This window comes from Otolemur garnettii, unplaced genomic scaffold, assembly GCF_000181295.1.
Source record: "Otolemur garnettii isolate 467f Iridium unplaced genomic scaffold, OtoGar3 scaffold00010, whole genome shotgun sequence".
Classification (NCBI taxonomy): Eukaryota; Metazoa; Chordata; class Mammalia; order Primates; family Galagidae; genus Otolemur; species Otolemur garnettii.
The window spans coordinates 15,318,753-15,326,433 of NW_003852405.1; the positions used below are offsets into that span (position 1 = coordinate 15,318,753).

Sequence of the window (7,681 nt, forward strand, 5' to 3'; positions counted from 1 at the left end):
CTCAAACTCTTGGGCTTAAGCGATTGTCTTGCCTCAGCCTCCCAAGTAACTGGGACTACCATAATGCCCAGCTATTTTCTGGTTACAGTTGTCATTGTTGTTCAGCAGGCCCAGGCTGGGCTGGAACCTGCCAGCCTCCAGAGCCCTACACACTTAGTTACGGGCACTAAGCCTGAACAGATGTTTTAAATTCTCTTCAGTGTATGCCTAAAAGTGGGACTGCCAGGTCATATGGTAGCTCTAATGTCTAACTTCTTGAAGAGTTGCCAAAATGTTTCTCGTAAGAGGCTGCACTCTACCAAGGACACAAAGTGAGACTCCTTCTCAAAAAATAAAAGAAAGAAGCTGTACCATTTTATATCCCCACAGGCAATATACAAAGTTTCCAGTCCTTGCCAATACATGCATGGTCTGTCTTTTTCATTGCAGCCATCTGAGTAAGAAGTGGTATCTCATAGTGGCTTGAACTGGAAAACTATTTCAAATAGTAAGATAAATTAATGACAAACATTAAAATTATTTAAACTACCAAAATAGTTATATATACATATACATATATATACACATACCATTATTATACACATACTAGTTAGAAAATACAGTGGAAAATTCCAAAAAAGATAAACAGATTAAGAATAAAGTTAACAAAAAGTCAAGACTTATATGAAGAAAATTTAACACACTCCTGAAGACCATAAAAAGAGGGCTGAACAAATGTAAAGGCACAACAGTTCTTTTTTTCTTCCTCCTGCTCTTAAATAGGAAAACTCAACATGAATTAATTCAATTGTCACTACTTTAATCTATAAATATAACATGAATCCAACAAAAATACCTCGTAAGATTAAAACCAGACTAGATGTAATTAAAACTCATGTGAAAAGACAATACAGGATTATGGTTCCACCCACAGACTCAGGCTTCCTGGGTTCCCATCCGCACTTGCTGCTGATTAGCTGAGTGTCCTTACACAAGTTACTTAGTCTCTCTCTGTCACAGAGGCTTCCTTTATGAAAGGAGATAATGTGCTATCTACCTGGCAGTACTATTAGTTACATAAAGCACTAATAGTACTTGGCATAAAACAAATGCCAAGTAAGTACTATTAGTATTATATAGAAAAAATAATAATTCAAGAATTGGTGGAAAAAAATCTTTAAAAAAATAACAAGGGAGGACTAAACCTAATAGATATTAAAATGATACAATTCTGGTGAATCAAAAGTAATGCAGTCTGGGGATTAGAATAGACAATCCAGAAACCCAAATGCATGTGGGAATTTAGAAAATAATAAAAGTGTAATTTCAAATTAGGTAGTGAAGAAAAGGAGTGTTCATCATCAGTAATTCTTGGACAAAACTTACACTTCACTTCTTACACAAAAATATAGTCCAGATAGGGCAGCGCCTGTGGCTCAGTGAGTAGGGCACAGGCCCCATATACCGAGGGTGGTGGGTTCAAACCCAGCCCTGGCCAAACTGCAACCAAAAAATGGCCAGGCATTGTGGCAGGTGCCTGTACCTCAGGAGGCTGAGGCAAGAGAATCGCCTAAGCCCAAGAGCTGGAGGTTGCTGTGAGCTGTGACTCCATGGCATTCTACCAAGGGTGATAAAGTGAGACTCTGTCTCTTTAAAAAAAAAAAAAAAAAACAAATAAAACCATTGTAAGGAAAATACTTAATAATCTGAGTACAGCAGGACCCCAAACCTAGAAGCCAAAAAAGAAAAGATTGATAAATCCAAATATGTAAATTTCTGCCAAATAAAAATATAAAATGAAAAGATAGAATGGAAAAGAATAATTGTTACACATATTTCAAAGAACTACAAACTAATAAGAAAATGACCAATGACACAACAAAAAATGAACACAACTCAAGGGCAGATAAATCACAGAAAAAGAAATACAAATTATTCTGTGTAGGAAAAGATGCTCATCTTCAATCATAATAAAATACATGAACTAAACCTACAACCAGAAACCATTTTTCACCCGTTTGAGAACATGTGGGTTGTGGGGAAACAGGCCCTCTCACATACTGACAGTGAAAATAAAATAGGTACAGTCTCCATGAGGGCAATTTGCCAATATTTATCAAAGAGCACACAAATGAACCTTTGGACCAGCAATTCCACTTCCTGGGAATCTATCCTACACATGTACTTGAACTTGTGCACAATATTGTAAGAACAAGGATATTCACAGAGCACTGTCTAAAATACTAGACATCTGAATGTCCAGCTAGTAGGAGCTGTTAAATCATTGATTCTATGTACAAGGGAACAAAGCATCTCTACATACACTGGTAAGTGAAATAAGCAAGTCAACTGTGTTTTTAAAAGGGTACATATCATGAGTGCATTAATGTACACAGCTATGATTTAATTTAAAAAAGGTACATATCACATGTATTTATATCATTAATATACAGATACTAGGTCACGTGGTAACTCAGAGACAAGAGATATAAAAAAACGCTGACATGCACATAAATTAATCTGAAAAGATTTCTAAGAAACCACTATGCCTAATGGCTTGTGGAGACCATTGCAGGAGTAGGATATAGGAATAACAAGGTTGTTCCTTTTTGGTCAATTTTTAGAATTTTTATATAGCGTGAGTTACTTGTTACAACGAATTGTTAAAACTGATTTATTCGCATTTACTGAAGTAGAACCTTATGCAAAGCAGAGTTATCAGAAGAACCGGCCCTAGATAGCAATCCCGGCCTGGAGGAGCTGCCCAGCAGATTGGGTCTAGGACCTCCTGGCGCGGGACTCACAGGGAAGCGGAGGGGCTGTCTCATCAGAAACGCAGCTTCCTGCACCCCTCCCAGATCGACCGAAGTCGCGTCCCGGAGCGACGCCCAGAAATCCTCATTTTGGACACGATCCCACTCGGGATTCCATTGCATGTTCATGTTCAAGTGCTCGGGCTGGAGCGGGGTCGGCTAGCACGGCGCCGACCGAGGCGGCAGGCGCGTTTTCTCGCAGCCCCGGTTCGGCTCCCGGCGTGGGGATGTCACCCGGGACCCAGACCTCCACGCGCTCACCTTTAGGCCGAAACCACGAAGCCAGCTTCCCTGTCGCCCAATCTCTTTCTCCCGACACAGCCGCCCCGCTCCGGGCCGCTCTTCCCAGGACCCAGATCGGCCGGGCGAAGCCCATAACTGCCGAGGCCCGGGAACAGTCGGTGTGTGGGACCTACTAGCCATTGAAGGCGGAGGAACCGCGAGAGCAGCGTGAAGTCGGGCAGGGAGTGGGAGGTAGTTAGGAAAAAGAGACAAGAGAAGCGATGGGGTAGAAAACAAATTAGAGGGGTGAAAAAGCATCTCGACTCCGCCGGGACTCGAACCCGGAACCTTTGAATGCCTTCAGCCTCTAGAAGTCCAATGCGCTATCCATTGCGCCACGGAGCCACCTGTTGGAGCCTTCGCGCATCTGCCATATTAAGCCAGAGGCGACTGCCCCGCGCCCTCCCGACCGCCCCTTCAGCGGTCTGTGTCACCGAGGCCCAGACGCCGCGTTTACAGCACCGCCAGCTCTCAGCCGCGGGCCGCTGGCGCCCATTTCCCCCCGGCAGCCACCTCTAAACACGGTCGGCTAGCCCCGCAAGCGGAGGGCGGCCGCAGTCCGCCAACCCCAGCTGAACGGTGTGCGGGCAGCCGCAGCCGGGTCTCCGGCCCGCCCCGGGCACCGCCGCACTAATCACGGTCGCGCCCTTCCCTCCCCAGCTCCCTTCCTGTCCCCAGCGACCCGGCCTACCAGGTCTCTCCAGCCACCGCTTCCGCCCGGCCCGGGCCTCGCAGAGGCAGGCCCAGGCCGGCCGTTGCGCCGTTAAGCCGGGCCGGTGACGCCGGGCACTTACGTCGCGCCTTGGAGCTGCCGAAGCCGAGCGGCGGCCCCTCGGGCTGCGAGGCGTAGGCAGCGACCCGTCTCGGGCCCCGAGCTCTTCCCTCGCGGCCGGGACCGCCGCTGCGAGCGCGGGTCGTGGCGACGACTGTGTGCGTGCTTGTGCGTGTTTATTAGCGCGGGGTTCGGAAAATCGGGGTTTGGGTTGCATTTCGCTCCCCACAGACCCAGAGCCGAATTTCTGAGGTATCCGGGCTCTGGTGGACTGAGGGGGGCGACGCGCCCCGCGCCGCAGCATCCTCCGAGAGCTAGTCCTGGCGCCAGGAGCTGCCTCCGAGGACAGCGCGCAGCTGCCCGGAGCCCGCGTGGGCGGCAGCCAGGAGGGCGACAGCACGCGTGGGAGCGCTGGGAGCATGCGTGTGCGGACGCGGCGGACGCGGGGTTTCCCGGGGGCCGCGGGCGCGGGGACCCGCGGAGGGCCTGGCGCCGCGGCGTCGCGCCACAAATCCGAGGGCTGGCTGGAGGGAGCGGGTCCTCAGCGTCCCATTAATCCGCAACCTCACCACCCCGAACCACTCGAAATAGACCTTCTAAATAAAAGCAGTGTGGTTGCTATGCAACTGCCGCCGCGAGACAAAAATCCCGGCTCGCGTCTCCAATCAGCTTCCAGCTTTCCCGGCCCCGCCTAGGTAGAAATTGAGGGGCTGGGGCTGCGTCTCGGCGAGTTCTTCAGGCGAGTCCCCAGCCCACTTCTGCACCACGCCAGCCAGGGTCAGCCCCAGCACCCCGGTGGTCTGTTCCCTTCCTCCCCGCTACCCTCCCCAGCCATCAAAGCAATTTCTGACATTGTACTAAAGTGTGGTAGGGATTTTTACATTCTTATTTAATTTAACCTCACAACAAAGCTATGAAGCTGTTCTACTGTCCTCACTTTTGTAAAAAAGGGAAACTGCTGCTAAGAGAGGTTAAATAACTTGCAAAGGGACACCCAGCTGGGGAGTGTTGAGATCTGTGAAGTCTGAGATTTTGTTTGCAAACTAACGTGTTAGCTTTCACATCTTGGATACTGACAGAACACATCAGACCCCTAAGTCAGAGATGAAAGACCATTACAGCAGAAGCAGTTGCTAGAGTGTCAACATTTATGTTGGCCCCTTGGGCCCAGTTCACAGGGACGAAGCATATGGGCTCAGATGCAGGCTTGCACACAAAATGGGTTGCATTACAGAAAAGGAATGCTGAACTTGGAGAACCCACCATGTTACAGTAACCGGTAAGCAAGCTTGCTCTTTGTTCCATCGGAAGACATTACCTCATCCCTCAAGATTGCTTGCTGCAAACACAACACTGAGAAATGGCCCAGGAGGGATCTGGGTCTTGCATTCTTGACACATCCGGCAAGAACGTGCAAGGACACTATTGGTGAATTGCTTCTTCAAACAGTAGAAGGCTAAGCTCTGATTGATGCCAGGCCTGTTTGCCTGTTTCATTCCACCCTAATATAAACAAAGTTTTCTGACAAGAATTTTATACATAACATTGTTATGCTCCTTTAATCAGGGTGATATATAACAAATGTCTTCACATTGCATGCAGGAGGAATTCTTACACATACAAAATTAGCCCTTAAAATGGAATATGGCTTTAAATTGTATTTATTTAAAATAACTCTGTATTGAACTGTACAATGTGCTAGGTACTGGTGGCATCTCAGAGTTTCCACTGTTCCTCGGAGTTACAGCCCAAATAGTAGATGATATGCTTCATGCTCTGTGGGAAAACCATACAGGAATTCTACCTGTAGAATTCTACCTGAGGCATTAGAGCTAAATCTCAAATAATGAAGAGTCTTTGATGTGATTAAGTAACAATTCAGACTCATATATAGAAATTCTGGGGAAGGAGGAGTTGAGAAACTATGAACTAAGGAAGGATGTGCATGTGTTTAATTCTATTTAATGAATCAAACAAAGGATTTTAGGTATTTGACTCCTTCTACCAGAGTCCCAAATCCCCCCTTATCTGTGTCATTTTAAAAATTGGTATTTTTGGCTCGGTGCCTATAGCTCAACCGGCTAAGGCGCCAGCCACATACACCTAAGGTGGTGGGTTCGAATCCCCAGCCCGGACCCGCCAAACAACAATGATGGCTGCAACCAAAAAATAGCCAGGCGTTGTGGCGGGCACCTGTGGTCCCAGCTACTTGGGAGGCGGAGGCAGGAGACTCGCTTGAGCCCAGGAGTTGGAGGTTGCTGTGAGCTGTAATGCCACGGCACTCTGCCCAGGGGGACAGCTTGAGGCTCTGTCTCAAAAAAAAAAAAAAAAAAATTGGTATTTTTAACCAGGTGTTGTGGTGGACACCTGTAGTCCCAGCTACTTGGGAGGCTGAGGCAGGAGAGTCACTTAAGCCCAAGAGCGTGAACTGTGACACCATGGCACTCTACCAAGGGTGACAAAGTGAGACTCTGTCTTAAAAGAAAAAAAAAATTTTTGTTTTGTTTTGTTGACAGAGTCTTACTCTGTTGCAATGGCACAATCATAACTCACTGCAGCCTAGAACTCCTAGGCTCAAGTGATCCTCCTGCCTTAGATAAGCAGCTGGGCCTACAGGTGTCGGCCACCACGCATGGCCAATTTATTTTATTTTTTGTAGAGATGCAGGGTCTCACTAAGTTACCCAGGCTAGTCTCGAATGCCTGGCCTCAAGCAATCCTGTTGCGTTGGCCTCCCACAGTGCTGGCATTATAGGTGTGAGCCACCACACACAGCCTTGTCATGGAAAGTATTACTAAGGTATGGGTTTAGCAGAGAGTATGGAAAAATCGGGCTGAAGCACCCTAGGAGCATTGAGAAGACTGGGAAAGTCACAGCAGAATAAAGTCTGACCCATGGTGGTTCCCTGACAATAAACAGTTTATAGTGAGTCTGGCCTAAGAGGCAGCAATGTTAGCATGTAAGAAGAATGGGAAGTATATTTCATTGCTTTACAAAGAGAAAGATCTTGTGAGTTTTGTATCCCCCTTTTCTACACCTGAGCTGAATTTTCTTAGGTAATGTGTATAATAACAGTTATACTACCTGAACCCAAGAATTCCTCCAAGTAAAAAAGCAGCCTTTTCCTTTCTGCCAGCAGAGGGAGCCAAAGCATGCGTGGTAACCATCTTCAAGCAGGCTGCTCTTGGTCCATCTGCAATTTGAGTGCCTGAGACAGCAAAATCCTAAATGAAATACTACCATACTTCATTTTGGTGTTTTAAAGTTCAAATCCATCATACACTCTGTGGATCTGCAATAACATTTTTCATGTTTTTACAGTAGGATTATTTTTTGGTTACTATGTTGTTCTATTTCCAATGCTTACAAGTGATTTCAGGCTTTCCTTGAAGCTCTGGACGTCTACTGTATTTCCTCTGTATACATTTTCACTAACTTAGTTTCAGCAAGAGGGTAAGGTCAATGGAGGACCAATTTGATTCAGTTCAATGAGTATTTAGGGACAATGAGTAGTTAGACCTATTGTGGGAAGAAGAGTGAAGTTTTAAGATATAATCCATACATTTTTTTTTTTTTGAGATAGCCTCAAGCTGTTCACCCTGGGTAGAGTGCTGTGGCGTCACAGCTGACAGCAACCTCCAACTCTTGGGCTTAGGCAATTTCTCTTGCCTCAGCCTCCCAAGGAGCTGGGGCTATAGGCACCCACCACAACACCCGGCTGGGGTTTTTTTTGTTTGTTTGTTTGTTTTTGGTTGTAGTTGTCATTGTTGGCCTGGCTGTCATTTTTTTTGGCCTGTTGTTTGGCAGGCCTGGGCTGTATTCAAACCTACCAGCT

At 46.7% G+C, this 7,681-nt stretch overlaps 1 non-coding gene across 1 annotated transcript; it reads right to left on the bottom strand.

Moving 5' to 3' along the window:
• Nucleotides 1-3,334: 3,334 nt before the first annotated feature.
• On the bottom strand, nucleotides 3,335-3,419 carry TRNAR-UCU. The gene is given in 2 exon segments: nucleotides 3,335-3,370; nucleotides 3,383-3,419. It is a non-coding gene; the product is annotated as a tRNA-Arg (tRNA).
• Between the last annotated feature and the right edge of the window lie 4,262 nt (nucleotides 3,420-7,681).